The 23,346-nt window shown below is 42.7% G+C and overlaps 1 long non-coding RNA gene across 1 annotated transcript; it reads right to left on the bottom strand.

Moving 5' to 3' along the window:
• Positions 1-17,039: 17,039 nt before the first annotated feature.
• Positions 17,040-18,983, bottom strand: LOC133051993 (uncharacterized). The gene is made up of 3 exons (XR_009691980.1): positions 18,929-18,983; positions 17,378-17,597; positions 17,040-17,137 (listed from the first exon to the last, which is right to left on the bottom strand). It is a non-coding gene; the product is annotated as an uncharacterized LOC133051993 (long non-coding RNA).
• Positions 18,984-23,346: the final 4,363 nt, after the last annotated feature.

The raw sequence follows: 23,346 nt of genomic DNA, 5'->3' as shown, positions 1-23,346 counted from the left end.
CTATTTTCTTTGGCAGGGAGGTGAAGAATCAGGTGAAAATGGTTATAAAGTTTTATGAAAATTACAAGAAATTTTTGAAATGTAATAATGAAGATAGATTTGCTCAACATCACAGCACTGTTTACAATAGCTAGGACATGGAAGCAACCTAGATATCCATCAGCAGACGAAGGGACATATACACAATGGAATATTACTCAGCTGTTAAAAAGAATACATTTGAATCAGTTCTAATGAGGTAGATGAAACTGGAACCTATTATACAGAGTGAAGTAACTCAGAAAGAAAACCACCAATACAGTATATTAACGCATATATATATATATATGGAATTTAGAAAGATGGTAACAACAACCCTATATGTGAGACAGCCAAAGAGACACAGAGATAAAGAACAGACTTTTGGACTCTGTGGGAGAAGGCGAGGGTGGGATGATTTGAGAGAATAGCATTGAAACATGTATATTATCAAGTGTGAAACAGATCGCCAGTCCAGGTTGGATGCATGTGACAGGGTGCTCAGGGCTGGTGCACTGGGATGACCCTGAGGGATGGGATGGGGAGGGAGGGGGGAGGGGGTTCAGGATGGGGGACACGTGTACACCCATGGCTGATTTGTGTCAATGTATGGCGAAAGCCACTATAATATTATAAAGTAATTAGCCTCCAATTAAACTAAATTAATTAAAAAACATTGTTTTAAAACATGGAATAAAGTTACAATCATAAAAGGGTATGGCATTAACATGAGAAAAGACGAAGAGGTTCAAATAAACATGTAAGAATGTAATGTCTATTCAAGTGATTTTTCAATTACAAGGGGCAATGCATTTGAAAGGAAGAGAAGGAAGGAGGGGAATGGAACACTGAAAGGAAACTGAAATGCAGATGTACATATGGCATGTTAAGGATTCAACGAACTCCAGCAGGAATACAAGAGAGTAACTGGGGATTAGGGAAAGCACAAAGGAGGTTTGCAGGCCAAAATGCCAGGCTATATTGAGGCTTTATCCAACAGTTATGTGACTCAGGGAACTCAACCCAGGGCTCTGTAACAAGCTAGAGGAGTGGGAGGTGGGAGGGAGGTTAAAGAGGGAGGGGACACATGTATCTATGGCTGACTCATGTTGATGTATGACACAGGGCAACACAATATTATAAAGCAATTTTCCTTCAATTAAAAATAGATAAGTTTGGGGGAAAAAAAGATTCCTAAGAAAAAGTTTGAAGGAGACAGGGAATTAGCAGAGCAAGGGTAGAAGACTAATATTTATTGGGTACTGACTGTTGTCTGAAGTGTTATTCTCAGAAACTGACATAGATCATTAAATCCTCATCACAACCCTATGATTTTGGTATTTTTCACTTAGTAGCTTGCTGTGCTGGGTACTGTCCATTCTGGTTTTATTTTTTGTAATAATATTTGTACTTTTTTGTATTTTTTTTGGTAATATTTGTCTTGTTATTTTGAATTTTTCTTGTAGTGTGCTATTAGTAAAACAAAAAGATTTTCCATTTAAGAGAATACAGTTATGAGTATAAAATTAAAGTCGAAAACTAGTATTGTTAATTTGAGTTGGAAATATGTATTATTAATATGAAGTCATACATTTTAAAAATATGTACTGTCTGGTTCTGATGAGTAAAATGACCAGTAGAAATAAATGTCCAAACCTTTAGGTTCTGCCTCTAATTTTATCCCCCCTTCTGACATGGATCAGAGTTTCTTGGAGGAATGGCCAATTCAAGATCTGGTTCAGTGGCAGGGAAGATACAAGATGAACTCAGGATATTTTGTAGTGCCAGAAATCAAGGAAGATTTCAAAGACAAATAGAATCATTTCAAAAGGACAGTGGAACCACTTTAAAGAGGCTCCTACTAGTCAAGTCTATGAAAATCTGAGCAAACAGTGACTACAGTTCAGTATCCACACTTTCTAAGTATTAACTGTAGAAACAAAGGCTGGGGGAAGTGAGATACTTTGTCCAAGAACATTCAGCCAGTAAGAAGTGAAGTTGATGCTGACAGTTTTCATGACTTCAAAGTGGTGCTCCTACCATATAACATGCTCCTCGACCAAAGAATGCTTAACTGAAAAGACAAGTGCAGAAGTGAGGAGCATAAGAGACAGCTAGAAAGAGGCAAGTAAGGAAGCCTGAACGCACTCTTCATTGGGAAAGGATTTTCTACTAAGTAGCTCCATGCAAAGCTACAAAAAAATGACTACAGACACCCAAGCAGTGGCTGGGTAAGATGGAGTATTAGAGAAACCACTCAAGTCCTTCCAATACTGATGTCCAGATGTACCTCATGGTGACATTTCCCTTTAATGTCCCTGTGTATGCTTGTGCTTGGACATGAGTTTGGGTAGGCTCCGGGAGTTGGTGATGGACAGGGAGGCCTGGTGTGCTGCAGCTCATGGGATTGCAAAGAGTCAGACACGACTGAGCGACTGAACTGAACTGAACTGATGCTTGTGCTAAGTCGCTCAGTCATGTCCGACTCCTGCGACCCATGGACTGTAGGCTACCAGGCTCCTCTATCCATGGGATTCTCCAGGCAAGAATATTAGAGTGGGTCACCATGCCTTCTTCCAGGGGATCTTCCTGACCCAGGGATCGAACCTGCGTCTCTTATGTCTCCTGCATGGGCAGGCAGGTTCTTTACCTGCGCCACCTTCCTGTAATCGTGGTCAAATGCCTGCTCATGACAGAATGTTCTTGAGCTCAGGTATCTCTGGAGAAGAGAATGGCAAACCACTTCAGCATTCTTGCCTTGAGAACCCCATGAACAGTAGGAAAAGACAAAAAGGTGGGAAAAAAAAATAGGAAAAGACAGTGAAAGATGAACCCCCTCCACCCCAGGTCGGTAGGTGTCCAATATGCTACTGGAAAAGAGTGGAGAAATGGCTCCAGAAGGAATGAAGAGGCTAAGCCAAAGCAGAAAGCAGGCTCAGTTGTGGATGCATCTGGTGGTGAAAGTCTGATACTGTAAAGGACAATATTGCATAGGAACTTCAAATATTAGGTCCATGAATCAAAATGCCTAATGGCATGTTAACTATCCCTCAATTCACCCTGGTGCCCTTGGGGGCCTACAGCCAGTCCTGGAATTCAGTGCCCCATGACCTCCTAGTCTTTCCCAGAAGGTTACAGTAACTCTTCACAGTTTTGCCCCCAACTTTCACTTTAACAAAGTGTAAGTTGCTCAGTCATGTCCAATTCTTTGTGACCCCATGGACTAAACAGTCCATGGAATTCTCCAGGCCAGAATACTGAAGTGGGCAGCCTTTCCCTTCTCCAGGGGATCTCCCCAACTCAGGGATTGAACCCAGGTCTCCCGCAGTGCAGGTGGATTCTTGACCAGCTGAGCCACCAAGGAAGCCCAACAGGGACCCTATCCTTCCTTTAATTTCACAAAGCACGGCTAAGACCAGGTTCTAGAAGTTAATCAAATTTTACTGGCTACATGAGGCTAATAGGAAGTTAGATGGGAACTAGTGCAGCTCCTGGTATCCACCATGTTATAGAGTAGAGCCCACCTTCCATTACCCACTCATCCTGGGAGGGGTTTTGACTGTTGTCTCCCCCAAACCCCAACTCTCCTGGGACTTAGAGAGAGGAAACGGTAGTTTATCCTTGATTACCAGCCTCAGGTTCCCTTCCTGTGAGGGTTCAACTCCAGCCTGCTATGAAGAATTATTATGCACATGGCTCACAGTTACAGCTTCCCTTTGGCATAACCAAAAAGTTTACTGTGGGCATTTTTCTTGCCACAACTGAAGAGCAATCATCCTCAAAGTGGAATCAACCATCCATCTCCAGCAACAAAATAAACCACAGAAACTTCAACACTAGCATGTCTTTTTCTCCCAAGGCTCACATATCCCAGGACTAATTTCTTCAATTAAGGCTCAGGGTTAAAATTCTGGGACTGTCTTTTATCTAGATTCAGAAGTCTCAGAGAAAGAGAAGCTGTCCCCAAGCTCATGACCTAGCAGGCAAAAAGCAGCCTTGACATGAGGGAGGGAAGGATCCAGACAGGGGACCCATGTCCTCTCCAGAGCAAATGCCAAGGAACTGATGACTCTCACCTCCTCCCATCCATTTTATGATTCATCCAGATCCAAGAATTTCACTCCATTCTGTGTTTCAACTAAGAAGTTGTACTTATGTACTATGACCTCCGGCGGGCGTGTTTTAGAGACATGCAAGGTGATCGAAAGGCAGGCCATGTTCCTCCTTCCCTCCCTCCCTCCCTTCCCCTCTCTTCTCCCTTTTTCTAATCTCATCTGCCTACTGACAGTTTTGGATCCCATCCAGGAGCCAATCAGACAAGAGAAGATGTACACACTCCACTGTTGGAGCCTGGCTCTGTACCCCTGGGGGGTGAGTTCTATGGACTACATGAATCAACAATTGCTCCAGATGGAGCCCCCTTCCTCCGCCATAAGCCATGTGGGCTTCTGCAGTTGAGTCAGGCACCAGCTCCAGCCCTGTGGGGTCCTAGGATGCAAGGAACAGACCTCACGGGTCTCAGCATGAGGCCCATATGTGTGCTCCTCGCTGTGACAGGGGTTAGGGGGAGAAGTCCCCTGCCTTCATTCTTGGGGTTAGGAATGGTAGGACTCTCAGTGCTACTTCCTCCAAAAAAAAAAACAAAAAACACCTCCCTCACAAATGTATCTTTCTCCTCTATCCTCCTGACTATCATCTTCCACGTCAGTGACTCCTCTGTTCCGGGTTTCTTTGACTTATTCAGAATGATTCAGAATGATGGGCCTGGTGGGCTCTTGGAACGTGTTGTCCCTTGTCTTTGTTCCCCTGGAAGAGCCCCATTTTAACAACATAGGATGTTACAGAAATGCTTGAATATGTAAGATTACCTTTTCAAAGAATTCCAGTGGTGGTGTTCCCTGAGGGAAATGGATGGGCAAAGAAGGCCAGAACTGACACGCATTTTTCATTCTCTTGTTTTGGGGGATTTTTGTATCATGTACATGAATGTTAGAGCTAATAGACTGAACCTAAGGAAACTGCCAACATTTGACAACTTTCAATCTACCATTTTCAGATGATCTTGTTTGTCCTCAACACAGTCAACTGCAGGAAATCAGAGGTGAATTATTTGATATTTCTCCCACCATCCAATCATGACAACTGTTAAGTGGCCTCAGCTGTCCTTCATTTCTTGCTCTCAAACCTTGACCCTACTGTATAATTTTCCAGCTTCCATCTTCTACTCACCAAGTTTGCTTCTGGAAGCAGAAAAGAAGCAGAATGGAACCTATGGAAGAGAGGAACAGTCCCACTCTGTCCCTACGCTATGTCCAATACTCTCACCAAGGACCCAGACAAACAACCCTCTGGTTTTCTGCTGAATTTATTCTCACTGCCTACAGGCCAATGAAGAAAGAGTGTCATTCCATGGCACAGATGCCCATTCAAGGATCTGCCACAGATTCAGCCTCATGTGTAGACATATCTGTCTCCTGCATTACATGATTTATTTTTTAAGGAAAAAGTTTATGTCTTTATCCCCCAAATGAGAACAGCGTGAAGATCAGGACAGTAGGTTCTCAACAAATGATTACTGAATGAACAAATGACCTTGTTATGAACGCTGGCATGATTTCATAGCATAAAAGAACTCAGCAAATACTTGACGCCGTCAACTCCTTATTCTGGTTACAGGGCAAGAGTCTGTCTCAATGTGCAGGGGGATACAACTGTGAATCATTAGCGTATGCAGACTCAATTACTCAATGGGCCGTGTATGATAGATGTCTTGGATACACAGTCCTAGCACACAGAAACGCACTCTTTCTGAAAACATCTCTTGACAAAGGGTAGCCAGTAAGACCCTGGCTCCTACAGACGATAATTCCGTTATGCCTCAGAGCCTCCAAATTTCTATCTTGCTTCTAAGTGATGAGGAATTTCAAGTCTCCAAGGAGGACAAATAACAGGAGAAAACTTGGTCAGGAAACTCCAGGCCCCCAGGGCTAGAGTTTAGAAAACACTTATGCAGGTGAGGCCGCTTTCAAGAAGTTTCGACTATATAAATTCCTCTTTGTCAGACTTACCCTGTATTAGTCTAAGACAGTTATTATATTTTCTTATTATAAGCATGCACTGTGTCCTGCACCTGGAGCACTTGCCAAATTGCAGATTTATTCCTCTTTCTATACATCTGTGAAAAGAATGTGTGTTCTGTTTCATCAGGGAGTTACTTGAAGTCACAGATTGCTAACTCCAAATGAATAGAAACAGTGATTAATCTTGGAGATACGAGCTCGCCACTATTCATGTAACAGATGTCCATTATGATGAGTTACACATTTGTTCCATGTTTACAGTAAAATACAAAAAGAAGATTCAAGTATTTTGTTAAAAAAAAAAACAAAAACAAAAGAAAGAAGGAAAAGAATGAATGGGGGAGGGGGTAGGGAATTAGAACATACTGGAAAGTGTTTATTCAGGTGCCAGGTTAGATGCGATCTCGACATTCAGTACGTCCACAGGGTGGCAGGTAAGGAGGCAGGGAGCGAGGGATAAGCTGGGGTAGACGTTCCTGGCTTCATGTCAGGGTGTGGATATTAACTCAGTTCATCTCCCTTGGCTGACAGAAGCACTAATGCCAAAACCGGCAATTTCATCAGCATCAGCTACACAGAAGATGGGATTTCAGAGGAAGGCATGAGAAAAGGGAGACTGATGTATGTAATTTTATTCAAATAATTAAAAACAAAGTTGGCAGTCTATCTTCCTGTCAAGAAGAATAAATATCAGACTATGGAGTTGGAAGGCCAAGTGCAAGAGGCTTCCTGCTGCTCCATCTTAACTTGGGTCCAATACAAACTTTAGAGTTGACTCTTCACAAAAACATCCATTCAAAGTGATCTTCCTCTGTGCTTTTGCAGTTACCCTGAGCAGAGCTAAGGCAGAGAAGAGGACGCATGCCAGGGGTAAGTGCGGAGGGGGCTGCCCGCCTGAGCCACGTGAGAGCTGATAGTTCCATAGCCACAAACACAGGGTTTGTATAACCCTGAGCTATTTCTCTAAAATATAAAAGGATGAGTGGAAGAGAAGTTTCCAGAACTTTCCTTTCTCTCATTATTTGATTCCTGTCCTCACAAATCCAGAACTAAAGCAAAGCCTGCAGTATAATAGGAACTAAATACGTATGTATATATACACACACACACACACACACACACACACACTTAAATGAGGTAAATGAGCATGGGCTGGACTGCACAAAAGACATGTGCACATGGATTATATTTATCAATAGATTAATTATCTTACATATTTACAGGCTCAATGGATTATAGCAGAGGCAGTATCACAAGAAGAATCTTTTCTGAATGTTAAAACATGGCTGTAACATGTACTGAACTATACCTCTCCAGAGTTTCTTTTTTAAAAATATATTGATTTATTTACTTTTGGCTGTCCTGGGTCTTTCATGTGGCACATAGGCTTTTTGCTGCTGTGTGCACTCCTCATTGCGGTGGCCTCTCTTGTTGCAGAGTACAGGCTCTAGGCGCTCAGTCTCAGTAGCTGTGGTGCACAGGCTTAGTTGCCCAGCAGCATGTGGAATCTTCCCATACCAGGGATCGAACCTATGTCCCCTGCATTGGCAGGTGGATGCTTAACCACTGGACTACCAGGGAAGCCCCCAGAAGTTTCTTTTTAACAGCAATAATTTTAAGAAGAGAAAAGAAACTCCATTTTGTTATTTAATAAAGAGATGGGATCAGCAAGACCAGTCAGTAAAAAATGAATAATTTCAACAGACTCACTGAGGGTTTTGCTTTTAAAGCATTTTGATCACTATTCCTCTCTATTTCCAAGAATGTATCATGTGCATGCTTAGTCATTTCGGTCCTGTCTGACTCCTTGTGACCCCATGGACTATAGCCTGCCAGGCTCCTCTGTCCATGGGATTCTCCAGGCAAGAATACTGGAGTGGGTTGCCATTTCCTTCTGTATCAAACCTCTTCAATTGCTCCTAACATGCTGAATTTTAAGATGTAAAATACTCCAATTCTACATCTCAACCTTTCTTGTTATTATTTGAACATTATGAGAGAAGGGAGCAATCCTCCTTGCATTTGTGACAGTCACAGTTCCAGTTAGAGACTGGAAGTATCCTTCAGAAAAGTCCTCATGCTGATGACATTTCTGGGAGCCAGTAAGGCAGCAAGAGCCTATCTGTCTACCTTAAGCAATGCAGAGAGGGACACACTGCAAAGGGAGCCAAAAAATTAAGGAATTCAGCTTACTAAAAATGACACATTGCTGGTTCAAAAGGACACATGAACCTCAATGTTCATTGCAGCACTGTTTACAGTAACCAAGACATTGAAGCAGTCCATCGACAAAGGAATGGATAAAGAAATGAAAGTGAAAGTCACTCAGTGGTGTCTGACTCTTTGCGACCCAATGGACTATACAGTCCGTGGAATTCTCCAGGCCAGAATACTGGAAAGTCAGTAGCCATTCCCTTCTCCTAGGGATCTTCCCAACCCAGGGATCAAACCCAGGTCTCCCACATTGCATGAGGATTCTTTACCAGCAGAGTCACGAGGGAAGCCCAAGAATACTGGAGTGGGTAGCCTATCCCTTCTCCAGCAGATCTTCCCGACCCAGGAATTGAACCAGCATCTCCTGCATTGCAGGCAGATTCTTTACCAACTGAGCTATCAGGGAAACCATAGGAGATGAGGTATATATATACAGTGCAGTATTACTCAGCCATAAAAAAAGAATGAAATAATGCCATTTGCAGCAACACAGATGGACCTAGAGATTATCATACTAAGTGAAGTCAGACAGAGAAATATTGTACCACATCCCTTATATGGTGAATCTAAAAAGAAATTATACAAATGAACTTACTCACAAAATGGAATGGGGGGAAGTGAGGAGGGATACTTATGGGGGGAAGAGGGATGAGTTTGGGATAGACATATATACGCTGCTATATTTAAAATGGATAATCAACAAGGACCTACTGTATAGCACAGGGAAATCTACTCAGTGTTATATAGCAATCTAAATGAAAAAAGAACTTGAAAAAGAATAGATACATGTATATGTATAACTCAATCACTTTGCTGGTCACCTGAAACTATCACGACATTATTCATCAACTATATGCCAATATTTTTAAAAAGTTTAAAATAAAAATAAAAAAAAATAACTGTTGCAATGCCATGTTCAAAGTGTTAGTAAGTGAGTACTTGGAGCCAGATGAAAGAGTCTTGTGGGTGTTCTCCATCTCTCTGTCAAATAAAATTGAATATTTTTATTTAGTCTAATCCCAGCAAGTGAACTAAGTTGATGACAGAGAAAGGAAGCGTCCATTTTTGAAGGCAGTAGGAATTACAATAATATAGGGGTCAGCAAGCTTTCTGTAAAGGGCCAAAGAGCAAATGTTGTTGGCTCTGTGTGCCTGAGGACCTTTGCTGCAGATAACTATCATGATGGGGAAAGCAGTCATGGTCAAAAAAAAAAAAAAAAGGCAGAGCTGTGTTTCAATAAAACTTTATAAAGGTAGGTGACATGACAGGATGGATTTAGCTCCCAAGCCAGAGTTTGGTGACCCCTGGGATAAAACATGGATGTCTCTCCAACGCAGACTACAGATGCCAAACTTAAGGTCCCATTGAAAATTACAGTGCTTTTCATGCCCTGTACTTCTAAACCATGCTTAGCACTACCTACGTTTCTTGAGTGCATCTTCACAATCTTCCAATGGCATGTTTCTTAAATAAATCAGAGATGTACTTCTCAAACTATCTGCATAAGCTTAGATTTGACCAAGAAAATAAAGTCATTCTAAACATCCCAGCAATAAAGAAGTATTAGGGCTTGTATCAGGTTTGGAATATCTAGAGGTCAAGCAGGCTGATACCAAAATGGAAAAAAAAAAAAAAAGAAAGTCACTATCAAAATGCAGGAAGGTAGACACTTGAATCCACCAGCCCACCCCAGTAATATGGGTGGTTACCAAAAGCTCTATAGAAATCTGTTCCAATATCCGAGAATTTATGAACAGCTCCTGCCCCCACCCCCAGCAACTATCTCTGTCCAAACCAGCAAAGCATCTTGGTCTCCAACACTCCCTAAAAAACCACTATGAGTCTTCTTCCTGCCTGACAAGAGGACATGCAGCTTCAATCACCCCTGAACATAATAACTTCTATTCCTTTCATCTGAACAAAGCTCACATTACTCTCTTTGGCAGACTCTAACTCCAGACCATACAGGGAAGGGAATTGGAAGGGATGCTGTGCCCACCTGCTCTTCAGCGATGTAGAAGCGATCTTCAGAGGGGAAGTCGTCATACCTACTTGACAGTGGCTAGGCCACCGCACTCCTCTCCTTGGTCAGGCAGCATCCATCCATCTCCCATTACCCCTTTTTAACTTACAAATAAAGTAAACAACATAGTGCTTCTGTCCTACTTGTTGCAGGGATTCCCTATCCACCCCAAACTCACTCAAGCTTCCCCCACAAGTGGAGCGACCAAGTCCTGTTTGGTATTTTATCCACAAATGGTTGATGACTGTCCTTTAGTTCAATCACAATAGCTCTTTTCCTGGTGGCTCAGATGGTCAAGAATCGGCCTGCAATGCGGGAGACCCTGGGTGCAATCTCTGGGTCAGGCAGATCCCCTGAAGGAGGTAATAGCAACCCACTTCAATATTCTTGCTTGGGGAGTCCCATAGACAGAGGAGACTGATGGGCTGCAGTCCATGGGGTCTCAATGAGTCAGACAAGACAGAACGACTAACACCTTTACTGGGCAATGTGAAAACTGAAATACAGGTTTCATTCACTCCTTATTCCATAACAGTGGGAAGGAGGATGGATTTCATTGATATATACAGATATATCCCTATCAAAACAGGAAGAAAAATGCCTTAATACAACCCTCATTTCTACAACTGGTCACATGACCACTGTTAGTTCTTACACCTGTCTCCTTTATTACTCACAGGGAGTGGCATACACCCAGAACACTCAAGTAGTATCACCATGGATTAAGAACACCCAGCTGGGATCTGCCACCCGCCCACCATCATCAGGTGCCTGCCTCGCCTTGTGCATGAGTCCAGCCTCGGTTTCTCCAGCTCCTGCCCCCCCCCCACAACAGAGCCCACAGTCTCACCCCCTTTAATGACCCACTTCTTGGCAACTCCCTGGCTCAAGGGAAGCAGAGAGATTAGAGCTGGGTGAGTAATGAAAGGAGCAAGGCCCATCCAGGCTGCCATGTTTCTAAATCCACATGCTCCTCCTACCCCCATGTTTTAACCTTTAAATCTGGTCTCTGGTCTTCTAGATGGGTACAGAATTGAACTTCACCTTCAGTTACTATCATCTCTTTCTTTCTCTTTTCCTCTCTCCCCTTCTCCCCCTCCCTCCCCTCTCTTTCTCTGAAATCTACTAGATTTTAGAGAGAGTATCCTCATTCAAATTACACCTAAAAGGCATGGATTAACTCTCTTTGATCTAAGCTGGGTAGCTGAGTTGATTACAGACTGGGGTTCATGGATTTAGATTTGGCATGAACATATTTTGCTTTGTGCTAAGGAAAAGCCTATTTCAGAACTTCAAAGTCTAACTCCCCCAGCCAGCCAGCTCTCAAATGTGTGCTGGTGGTCAAGGGCAAGGATAATATGTGTGATGGTTCAGTGCAAGCACTACCCCCAGCCCTAAGAAACTGATAGAGACGTCTTCTCCTTAATGACAGGTGTTTTAATGGGCAAGGGATAATGAGGGTTTTCTTCAAAAAAAAAAAAAAGGAAATAAAGGTCAAAATGTTAATATCATCTGAATAAGCTTTGCCAATAAAAGCCCCCACAATATCCAGTTAAGAATACTAGTTTCCAAATCCTCTCTCGTTCTCTCCATCCTCCCTTCCCACGTGTGTGTACCCCCACATACACACCCACACATGGGCACACACACAATAATCAAAGAATTATATAAGACAGGTCAAAATGGATTTCAACTAGTATAAGGGTTGCTTAAAGGGTCAGAAGGACCCGAGTTCCAGTCTTGCTCTGCCCTTACTATGATTCCCTTATCATGTTATTTAACATCTGTAAGCATCAATTTTCTCCATTAGTAAAGTGTGGATAATTTTAATTTTCTGAAGAAAATTATCACCAACTTTGAGTGAGGTGAAATAGGCTGTGGCATGACCTTTTAAAATCTTACTGAAGCACTAACCTGCCTACTGAAGAGTTAATTATCTAGGGAACACATGTCTGTTTGATTTTCTTTTATTTGATTAGAATTCACATGCTCTGAAGTCATATGTTAATACATCGATTTTTATCCAGTGGTAAAGATAACCTCAAAGGTTATGGTTTTATTGCCCTGTAGGATTTTAACCAGTTTTGAATCTACCCTAGCAATATTATTCTAACACGCTATTTCCCCCTCAAAATGTCTATAAATATCGAATTCTTCAAAATGCGCATGGCATCATCTTAACCCTCTTAGGGTTTCCATCATTAATGAGTCAAATAAATTCTTCACAGGCATTCATTCTCTATTTGTGTGAGACTCCTTCTTTTAGCTCTTTAAAAATTACACGCTGACAGTACCTATATCATGAAGTCGCTATGAAAATTAAATAAAATAATGCAAAAAAGCAATAAGGTCCTGATATTTTAAGCAGTTAATGAATATTAACTATTATCATTAGCTGTAATTAAATGCAGTATGATGCACAGGAAATAAAAAATGTAGCATACTCCTAACTTCTCCCAGAGATACCCATGCAGTTAAAATAAAAATAAAGAGAATATTCATTTAATATTCAGCTCCACCTTGATCTCCCTTGGGACTTTTGAATCCTCTAGAATCTAGCCCAGTGAATTAAGCTTTTGAACTAATAGCTATTTTCATGGATGATGCCAGCCCTTATAATTGGGTGGATCTACAACTGTGTACAGAATAAAGAATCTGTTCCACAAAGAAAAAGAATTTCCCCACTTCACCTGGCCAATAGTAGATAATAAAATTAAAGTTGGGATTAAAGTAAAAATAATTTTTCTTCTCCATCCTCCTTTGATATACCCAATCATTATTCCTCATTTTATTTCCTTCAATTTTAGTGGGTTATTTTCTCTGGCTTTTACATCCCTCCTATCTTCCTTCGTCTGATTTCGTTCAGTAACTGCTGAAAATAATGGTGTTTGCTCACACAAAAAAACCTGGTTCCTCTAATTTCGCTATGATTTTGGTTGCCATTCATACACAAATGGCTTTTTCAAATTATAAATCTTCAAAAAGCAAACTCAGATCATTTTTAGTTTTGTTTTTTGAATTTTTTTTGTTTGTTTATCCATTTTTTAGAACTTGGCACAGGAGTTAAATCAGCTTTGGCTCAGAGGAACCAACTGAATTGAGTAATTCTATAAGTGTTGAAACAACACTTCAGAAGCAACACATAACCTTTCCATACTGATGTCGAGAGAAGAATAAAAAAGCATCTATAAAAATAAACACAAGTACTGGGGCACACAATTTCCACAGAGAAGTACAAGGGCAACAAATGGAACTGGGATTTACTCTGAACTGTACACAAACCACAGAGAGCCTGGGTCATCAAATACTTTTTAAATACCTTCAAACACTGAAACACAATGCAGAAACCTACTGCACTCATTTTAAAAAGCAAACAAGGGAACACAAGGACTTAAATCAAGATTAAACATTCAGCTGTTGTTCCCTTCCAGTGAACCAAAGAGCAGCCAGTTGAATTTGAAAGAGAGTGAAGAAGATAAATAACACATGTAGTACTCAACAGTTCTATTTGCAGAGCTTACTCATGTGTCTAGACATGATTAGACATTTTATACACACACACACATACTTCAGATACGTACTCATGTGTGTTATGTTGTCTACCTGTCTGTTTCATATACTGATTTATTCATACCAACACACATTTCCTAGCCTTTGAAATGGGTGAACACCACCACTAAGCAAGTGAAGAAATCAGTTGAGGCAGCCCTCCTGCATGATGACTCTGCTGCTGCTGCTGCTGCTAAGCCGCTTCAGTCGTGTCCGACTCTGTGCAACCCCATAGACGGCAGCCACCAGGCTCTGCCGTTCCTGGGATTCTCCAGGCAAGAACACTGGAGTGGGTTGCCATTTCCTTCTCCAATGTATGAAAGTGAAAAGTGAAAGTGAAGTCGTTCAGTCATGTCTGACTCAGTGACCCCATGGACTGCAGCCTACCAGGCTCCTCTGTCCATGGGATGTTCCAGGCAAGAGCACTGGAGTGAGGTGCCATTGCCTTCTCCCATGATGACTCTAGCCCCTGCCTCCTCCAAGTGTGGTCCCTATATCAGTAGCACCAGCACCACCTGGGAGCTTGTTGGAGATGCAGAGTCTCAGACTCCACCCCCAGATCTCGTGAATCAATACCAAGATTTTAACCAGATTCTCTGGTGTTCTGTATGTACAAATTCAAGTCTGAGAAGGACTGCCCTAGATCCACGCTATCCAGTACAAGCGGCGATGAGCCACTTGTCTATTCAACTGATATGTGATTAGTGAGACTGAGAAATTGCCTTATTATAATTATTAAAATGTAAATCTAAAATATAATACTTTATTCCATTACTGGAATACTTCTAAATATGTTGGGAACAACTCTGATATATGAATCTAAATACAGGTCAAGTATTTCTGGAAGAAGCACAAGCTGGAATCAAGATTGCTGGGAGAAATATCAATAACCTCAGACATGCAGACGACACCACCCTTATGGCAGATAGTGAAGAGAAACTAAAAAGCGTCTTGATGAAAGTGAAGGAGGAGAGTGAAAAAGTTGGCTTAAAGCTCAACATTCAGAAAACTAAGATTATGGCATCTGGTCCCATCACTTCATGGCAAATAGATGGGGAAACAGTGGAAACAGTGTCAGACTTTATTTTTTGGGCTCCAAAATCACTGCAGATGGTGATTGCAGCCATGAAATTAAAAGATGCTTACTCCTTGGAAGGAAAGTTATGACCAACCTGGATAGCATATTAAAAAGCAGAGACATTACTTTGCCAACAAAGGTCTGTCTAGTCAAGGCTATGGTTTTTCCAGTGGTCATGTATGGATGTGAGAGTTGGACTGTGAGGAAAGCTGAGTGCCGAAGAATTGATGCTTTTGAACTGTGGTGTTGGAGAAGACTCTTGAGAGTCCCTTGGACTGCAAGGAGATCCAACCAGTCCATCCTAAAGGAGATCAGTCCTGGGTGTTCATTGGAAGGACTGATGTTGAAGCTGAAACTCGAGTACTTTGGCCACCTCATGTGAAGCGTTGACTCATTGGAAAAGACCCTGATGCTGGGAAGGATTGGGGGCAGGAGGAGAAGGGGATGACAGAAGATGAGATGGCTGGATGGTATCACCGACTCGGTGGACATGGGTTTGGGTAGACTCTGAGAGTTGGTGATGGACAGGGAGGCCTGGTGTGCTGTGATTCATGGGGTCGCAAAGAGTCGGACACGAACGACTGAGCGATTGAACTGAACTGATTTCCGATGATAACCTAGTATCTGAATTGAGAAAGTGCTCTAAATGTAAAATACATACCAGATTTCAAAGACCTAGCATGAAAAAAAATGTATGCAACATGGGTCACTGATCATTTTCTAGAATGATTCGAGGTTAAAATACAATTTCAGATATGTTGAGTTAAAAAGTTCACATGCTTCTCTTTTACTTTTAAAAATATGACTACTAGAAAATAATGTCTCAGGTATTATTTCTACTGGACAGTACTGTTTTAGATCCATGGGTCTCAAACTCTAAAATTACTGGTGCCTGGGTTTCAATCCCAGGGATTCTGGTGAAATTGGTCTGGGGTGAACCTGGGCATTAGAATTTTTAAATGCTCCCCAGTGATTCTATTGAGCTGCCAAGATTGAGAACCACCACCCCAAGTTAATATAGATTCATTAATCCTAACTGACAAATAATGACCTCCTAAGGACCTTATGTCTTTTAAGAGCTTCCATCATTCCTCAACTCAAAGGTGGAACTGGAGAAGTACTGTACTGCCTATTTCTTACCTGGAGGCAAAAGCGTCCCCATGGGTGTTATCAGGGCCAGTGGCTAGATGAGATTATTCTACCTCAACTCCAAGCAGAATCAGACAGACCAAAAGATATGAAAATCAAGGTCCTCTCGGTTATCTCCAGAAATCTGTCCCCAGCAATTTCAGCAATTCATTTCTACATCCAGTGAACTGGGTCTCCAACTTCTCTGTACTTAGAATAATTCCTTGCATAGTTTGTTTAAAAGCAGAATTGCTGGGCCTGAGTGAGTCCCACAACTCTGTGGTAGGGTTACAAACCACCCAGGATTGCTCAGACTGTCCCATTTGGGTTTCTAGCACCACATCCTGGGAGCAGCTCAGCTCTGGGCCAACCAGCCCAAGAGGACATCCTACCTCGATGTAGTGTGTGTGTAACAAGTGGTCCAGGTGACCACTGTGGACACCAAGTGTGCAGTTTGAGAACCATGCTGAGAAACATGGGTTGTTGAATATTTTCTAGTGACATCCTTTCTGGATTAACCAACTGCACTAAAAAGCAGCCATTGAAGTGACACAAATAGTTCAGCAAATAACTACTGGAGAAAAGCTCTCACCTAAAAAAATTTATCAGTAAGTTATGTAAAACTGTATGCAAGAGCAGCTACCAAAGAGGTCACCCTGGGTAACTTTAAAGGGAATGATTTCAATGTCAAGAATTCAGCAGCTAGGAGCTGGGTGTATGGCATGAAGGCATGTCAACCTGAAGTTTGATCACTGCTTCTGTCATTTGCTAGCTGTGTGACTTTGGTGAAGTTCCTTGATGTCTCTGTGCCTGACTGTTTTCTTCTGAGATGATGAAATGAGTCATTCATACCAACACTGAAACTTAGACATGAGAGTAAAAAACAATGCATGTGGCAGATATATTCCAGTTGAGGGACATCCTACAACATACCTGACCAGTCCTCCAAGGTCTTGATAAGCAAGGACAGCACGACCAACTGTCACTGCCAAGGGAAGTTCCAGGGGACAGGATGATCTACTGTCATGTGGCATCCTGGATGGCACTCTGGAACAGAAAAAGGACATGAGATAAAAACTAACAAACTTCTGGGATGTCCCTGGAGTTTCAGTGGTTAAGATTTCACCTTCCAATGCAGGAGGGTGGATTCAATCCCTGGTTGGGGAACTAAGATCCCACAGGCCTCGCTGTGCAGCCGAAAGATTTAAATAAATAAACAAAAGGAATATGAATAATTCCATATACATGTGTTAGTATGCTGTAATGTTCTTTATCTTTCTGGCTTACTTCACTCTGTATAATGGGCTCCAGTTTCATCCATCTCATTAGGACTGATTCAAATGAATTCTTTTTAACGGCTGAGTAATATTCCATGGTGTGTATGTACCACAGCTTCTTTATCCATTCATCTGCTGATGGGCATCTAGGTTGCTTCCATGTCCTGGCTATTATAAACAGTGCTGCGATGAACATTGGGGTGCACGTGTCTCTTTCAGAAGTAATTAGCCTCCAAATAATAAAAAATAAATAAATAAAATTAAATTAAAAAAAAGGAATATGAAGAGAAAAGCTTTATTTAAAAACAAACAAAATTCAAATCAAGAATGAACGTTAATATTAATGTATCAAAATTGGTTTACTTCTTGTGACAAATGCACTATACTCATGGGAGACAAGAATAGGACAAACTGAGTGTGGCCTTAAGGGAACTCTGTATGTCTTTACGACTTTTCAGTAGATCTAAAACAACTCTAATTTTAAAGGTTTATTATCAAAAAAATGCCTAGCATGGGAGCACACAGGTCAGAATTACACAGTTAAAACCATAGTCACTATTATTGTGGATGATGTGTGTGTGTGTGCACGAACGTGTGCACTTAGTTGCTCAGCAGTGTCCGACTTGTTTGTGACCTCATGGACTGTAGCCCGCCAGACTCCTCTGTCCATGAGATTCTCCAGGCAAGAATACTGGAGTGGGTTGCCATTTCCTCCTCCAGGGGATCTTCCCCACCCAGGGATCGAACCCACGTCTCCTGCATTGGCAGGCAGGTTCTTTACCACTGAGCCACCTGGGAAGCCCTATTATGGATGATACCAAAGAAAAAACCAGCATCTTGATACAACATTTTCAAGAGAAACTAGGAGCTGGAAACCTCGGAGATGGGTTGAGAGAAGATGAGAGTGAATATGCAGAAGCCATAAAGATAGTTTTTGTCGTCTACAGCCAGACCCAGGCCTGTAGCTCCTGTCACATGACCCTGCTTCTTTTCTCCCTGATATTGCTCAGAGGCTACAATTACTTTCTTTACTCAAATGTTCCCAGTTCTGAGCCCAAACTCCTGTACCCCTCTGCCTGTGCACACACATGCCAGCTAGAGGGTCAGCATCAAATAGTGGAGGAAAACCACTATGGACTAGCCAGAGGTGCCTCAGATGGTAAAGAATCTGTCTGTAGTGCAGGAGACCCAGGTTCGACCCCTGGGAAAAGAAGATCCGCTGGAGAAGGAAAAGGCAACCCATTCCAGTATTGTTGCCTGAGAAATCCCATGGACAGAGGAGCCTGGCGGGCTACAGTCCATGGGGTTGGACATGGCTAAGCAACTAATACTTTCACTTCACAGAACCAGAACCCTTTACAGCCATGTTATCTCCTCCAAGCCTCCTTGCAGCTCCTCTACCTCTCAAAAAATAAAAGCACACAAGCCAATAAATGCAAACACCACCACTCCACTGACCAAGTAACCTCGCTTGGTGGGGGTGGGGAAGGCCTCATCCTCGGGGTCCGGTTATATTTGCAAATACAGGTGATAGAGCTTAAACGAATACTTTAATATTTACCTGGACTATACTGTATCTTGTGTTTCCGATTCATTTAAGCTTCAGGAAAAAAAAAAAAAAAGCTGTCAGATAAGCAGGGCAGATGTTTTTACCTCTATTTGAGTGATGTAAAAAGTTTTCCAGAGAAAGGCAGGAAGGAAGGGAGGGAGGGAAGAAAGAAATTTCAGGAGACAAGCGGATTCATACAGTTAATTTGTGGGTCCCTGTATTAAGCTACTGGGGCTGCCCTTATATCACGGGCTAGGGGGCTTAAACAAGAGAAATTGGTTTCCTCACAGTTCTGGAGTCTGCAAGTCCCAAAGCAAGGGGCCATTGGGGTAGGTTTCTGGTACAAGCTCTCTTCTTGGCAGCAGATGGCCGCTTTTGCTGCATCCTCTCTGGTGGAGAAGGAAGGGGCTGGGTTTCTTCGTCCTCTTCTTCCAAGAACACCAGGGCTAGTGAATTAGCACCTCTCTCAGCTGGCCTCACTTAACTTTAATTACCTTCTCAAAAAAAAAAAAAAAAAAAAAAAGAAAAGAAAAAAACCCTTCTCCAAAGGCAGTCACAGCTGAGGCTAGGACGTCACCATTGAATTCGGCCGGGGTTGGGGAGGTAGGGGGCAGGTGTGTAGGTGTGTTAGTTGCTCAGTCATGTCTGACTCTTTGCGCCCCCATGGACTGTAGCCCGCCAGACTTCTCTGTCCCTGGGATTCCTCGGCAAGAATACTGGAGTGGGTTGCCACGCCCTTCTCCAGGGGATCGTCCTTACCCAGGGATCAAACACAGGTCTCCAGCACTGCCGGCAGATTTTTTACCATCTGAGCCACCAGGGAAGCCTGGAGGGTAGGGAATGGCACCCCCCGAAACCCAATTCCATCCATAAAAGGGTGCTATCTGACCAGGGGCAGAAGAGTTCATTGGATGACAGGGATGAGCTAACTCTTAGAGAACGGGAAGAACAACCAATTGGACTAGAGGTCAGCTCACTCTGGCGATCGGGTCAAATTCAAAGGTCATCTTTGTTAAGTCAAGAAGCTTTTATTGGAGCTCCATCATGCCCATTCATCTGCATTTTGCCCGGGGCTGCTTTCTCGCTAGGCTGGCTGAGTAGACTAGGGGCTCCTGAAGCCCCTGATATGAACTTTCCTGTCCTTTAAAGAAAAAGTGCACCAACTCCTGGGTTAGACCAATCTGTGATAGTTGGTGCCATCTGCAAGATGCCTCCTTAGATTGGTAATCCTGCCACTTCACTGGGAGCAGAAGTGACTTCCAGAGTCACAGCCCACAGGCACAGAGCTCAAGAGAAGAACTCGATCGAGGGAACAGAAGGTTCACAAGACTGTCTTTTCCAGGCCACCCCACCGCAGGGCCTAAGGCTTTTCTTAGACCTTGGAACTGTGTGTTGGTATCAGCCCTCAGCACTGTGGCTTCCGACAACCCTCATCCTTACAGACTCTTGTCACTCAGGCCCAAAAATGCCATGGCTGTTTCCAGTCATACCCTATCAGTGTTGGCTATGAGTTATTGTAGGTGCTCAGTTCCTTGAAATTTTATTTTGTTTCAGTTTTGCATGTGTTTTGTATGATTAGGATTTCCATAGAAAGCAGATCACTTGAATTAAGGGAGCCTTGCAAATAATTATGGAGACCTTAAGGGGTTTCCAGGGAAAATTTCGGGACCGTTAGTCCCAGATGGAATTGTGGGTCCTTTTCATTATTAGACAGTATGTTCCCTTTTCTTTTCAGCATCCGATACTGAAGTCATGGTGTTTTCCTTACTGTATTGATTATAACCCAGGTTCCTTTTTATAGAGACATTTGTCAATAGAAAACAGTTCTTAGATCCTCTTTGAATTAGTAGAGACATTCCCCAAATTATTTACTCAAGAATCCAGAGCCTTCTCATTAGGCCTATGGTAGGATTTAAGGAGGCAAAACTACAATTGGGCTAAATTTTACTGCTGGCAAATGGATTTTGTTATTATTTGACTTACTGATCTTCCTGTCCATACAGACAGATCATTTGCATGTAGATTCCTGCTGCTTTAGTCTGTCCAATATCACTTGCTCTGAGGGACATCCTGTCTCCCATTGCATGTAGTCTTGTGTGGGCTATCAATTGCAACACTCCAGGCTGCCCACAAATCGTATTACCCTGTTCTACCCCTTGACATAGTCATCCATTGAAAAGAAAGTATGTGACCTGATAGGAGCTGATTAACCAGGATGTTAAAGAAGCTCTGAGAGAGGCTGTCACACAGAAGGACACCAGGCGGGAGAGCGGGAGGCAGAGTCCCCAGATCCAGACCTTCCTGAAGCCTTACCCAGCCCTGGACTTCCTAGGGATGTGGACCAATAAATTCTTTTTTCTGTTTGACTAATTCCAGTTGGGCTTCTCACTCAAAGTCCCAAATGTCTTCACTGATATAACACACTTCCAGATAGATTTCTAAGTATTCTCAGGAATATGCATCAGCAACTTTCAGAGGGTGCAGGGCACTGAGCACTGGGATCCATGAGTCCTAATCCCAGCTGCAACCTTAGAACTCCCAGGCAATCCCTCTACCAGCTTCAGGGGCTTTAGAAATGGAGAACCTATGGGACATGGGATGCAACCCAATTTCTTGGATATATTGGGATGGCCAAAAGTTTGTTTGGGTTTTTGTAACAAGGAGATCAAACCAGTCAATCCTAAAGGAAGCTAACCCTGAATATTCATTGGAAGGACTGATGCTGAAGCTCCAATACTTTGGCCACCTAATGCAAGGAGCCAACTTATTAGAAAAGACCCCAATGCTGGGAAAGATTGAGAGCAGGAGGAGAAGGGGACGACAGAGGATGAGATGGTTGGATGGCATCACCGACTTGATGGACATGAGTTTGAGCAAGCTCCAGGAGGATGGTGAAGAACAGGAAAGCCTGGCGTGCTGCAGTCCATGGGATTGCAAAGAGTCGGACACGACTTAGCAACTGAACAACAACAATAACACCTGAATGAACTTTTTAGCCAACCCAGTATTTATGCCTTCTCTTATGCACAAAAGTGCATTCTGGACTTACTTTCTTAAATTCCATTTCTCCCTGACCTTTGGCCCTTCTTGGCATGGAAGGCAGACAAAATCCATGAGCATGTAACACTGATGGTATCAATCTTGGGAAAGAAGAGAAGACCAAGTAGGTTGAGTGGCTGGACCCCCACCATTGATAATGCTTGACAGAGTGGTCAGGCTAAAGTCTGGGGCCAGGGTTGGACGCCAATCCTACCAGTGGTCCCAAGCACCACAGAGGTAACCAGGAAGGAGAAATAAAACCCACACTCCACCACCAAATGGCTGCAAAATTACCCCTTCAGTGAAGACCCATGTTTTTCTCCTTTGTTTTCCAGAAGATACATTTCTAAACCCATCCAAAGTCTGCCTCACTAGATTTTTTAACTGTCACCTGAAGTGTTAGCTATGACCCAGTTTCTGGAGATAAACTCTACAACCTCCCTCCTCCCCCAGGAAAGTTCCTGCCCAAGGCCCATCCACACCAGCCAAAATTCTGAGCCAAGTGGCTGGCAGTTACCTTAATGCCAGTGATACTGGGCACTTACATGTGTTTGCAGGTCATGATAAATAAGTACCCTTCTTTGTTGTCTTGTTTCTTTGCCGTTTACCTTGGCTTCCTCTGCTTCAAACCGATAGGAACTAAAGTCAGTTTTTAAAATGCACAAGGAAGGGAAAACTCTTTAGGTTAAAGGCGGTCTGCCAAGGTGCTAATTCCATCTTTGGTAGGTTTTTCCCAGGACTGTGTTCCTCATCCAGGAATTTCCCTGAGCTTGGTGGTTTGCTGGTCCAAATTCCAGCTTTGAATAAATAAACCAGCTGAAGTGCTGGGTTGCCCTAGGGACTAGCAGGCAGTTTCTGAACTTCCATCGCCCCCCAGTGGCAATTTCTTAAATCATTGTGTTAGTTACTCAAAAGAATTTAGGTAATGCCTTTTCCCTCCAAAGTCATCTTAAAAAAATGTTTTTTTTTAATCTCACACTGCAGATTATCAAATGTTTGTGTGGAGATGTGTTAGTAATGTCGAGTTTATAGGTGCTGTTTCACAGGGTCATCAGTTCAGTTCAGTTCAGTCGCTCAGTCGTGTCCAACTCTTTGCGACCCCATGAATCGCAGCATGCCAGGCCTCCCTGTCCATCACCAACTCCCAGAGTTTACTCAAACTCATGTCCATCGAGTTGGTGATGCCATCTAGCCATCTCATCCTCTGTCATCCCCTTCTCCCACAGGGTCATAGATTCATGCAATTGACAAGAATCATGCAATTGACAGATCTCACCACTCAGGATGCCCTTTGGAAAAAGTTCTTACCTATCACAGCTGTAGAGGCCAATATTAAAGTGATTACCCAAACGAGGTTTTTTTTTTTTTTTTTTAGTTTAGAGGATCCAGAT

The sequence above is a fragment of the Dama dama genome, chromosome X (genome assembly GCF_033118175.1).
Source record: "Dama dama isolate Ldn47 chromosome X, ASM3311817v1, whole genome shotgun sequence".
Classification (NCBI taxonomy): domain Eukaryota; kingdom Metazoa; phylum Chordata; class Mammalia; order Artiodactyla; family Cervidae; genus Dama; species Dama dama.
The sequence above is the reverse complement of the archived record's forward strand: the minus strand, read 5'-3'. Positions and strand labels throughout refer to the sequence as shown.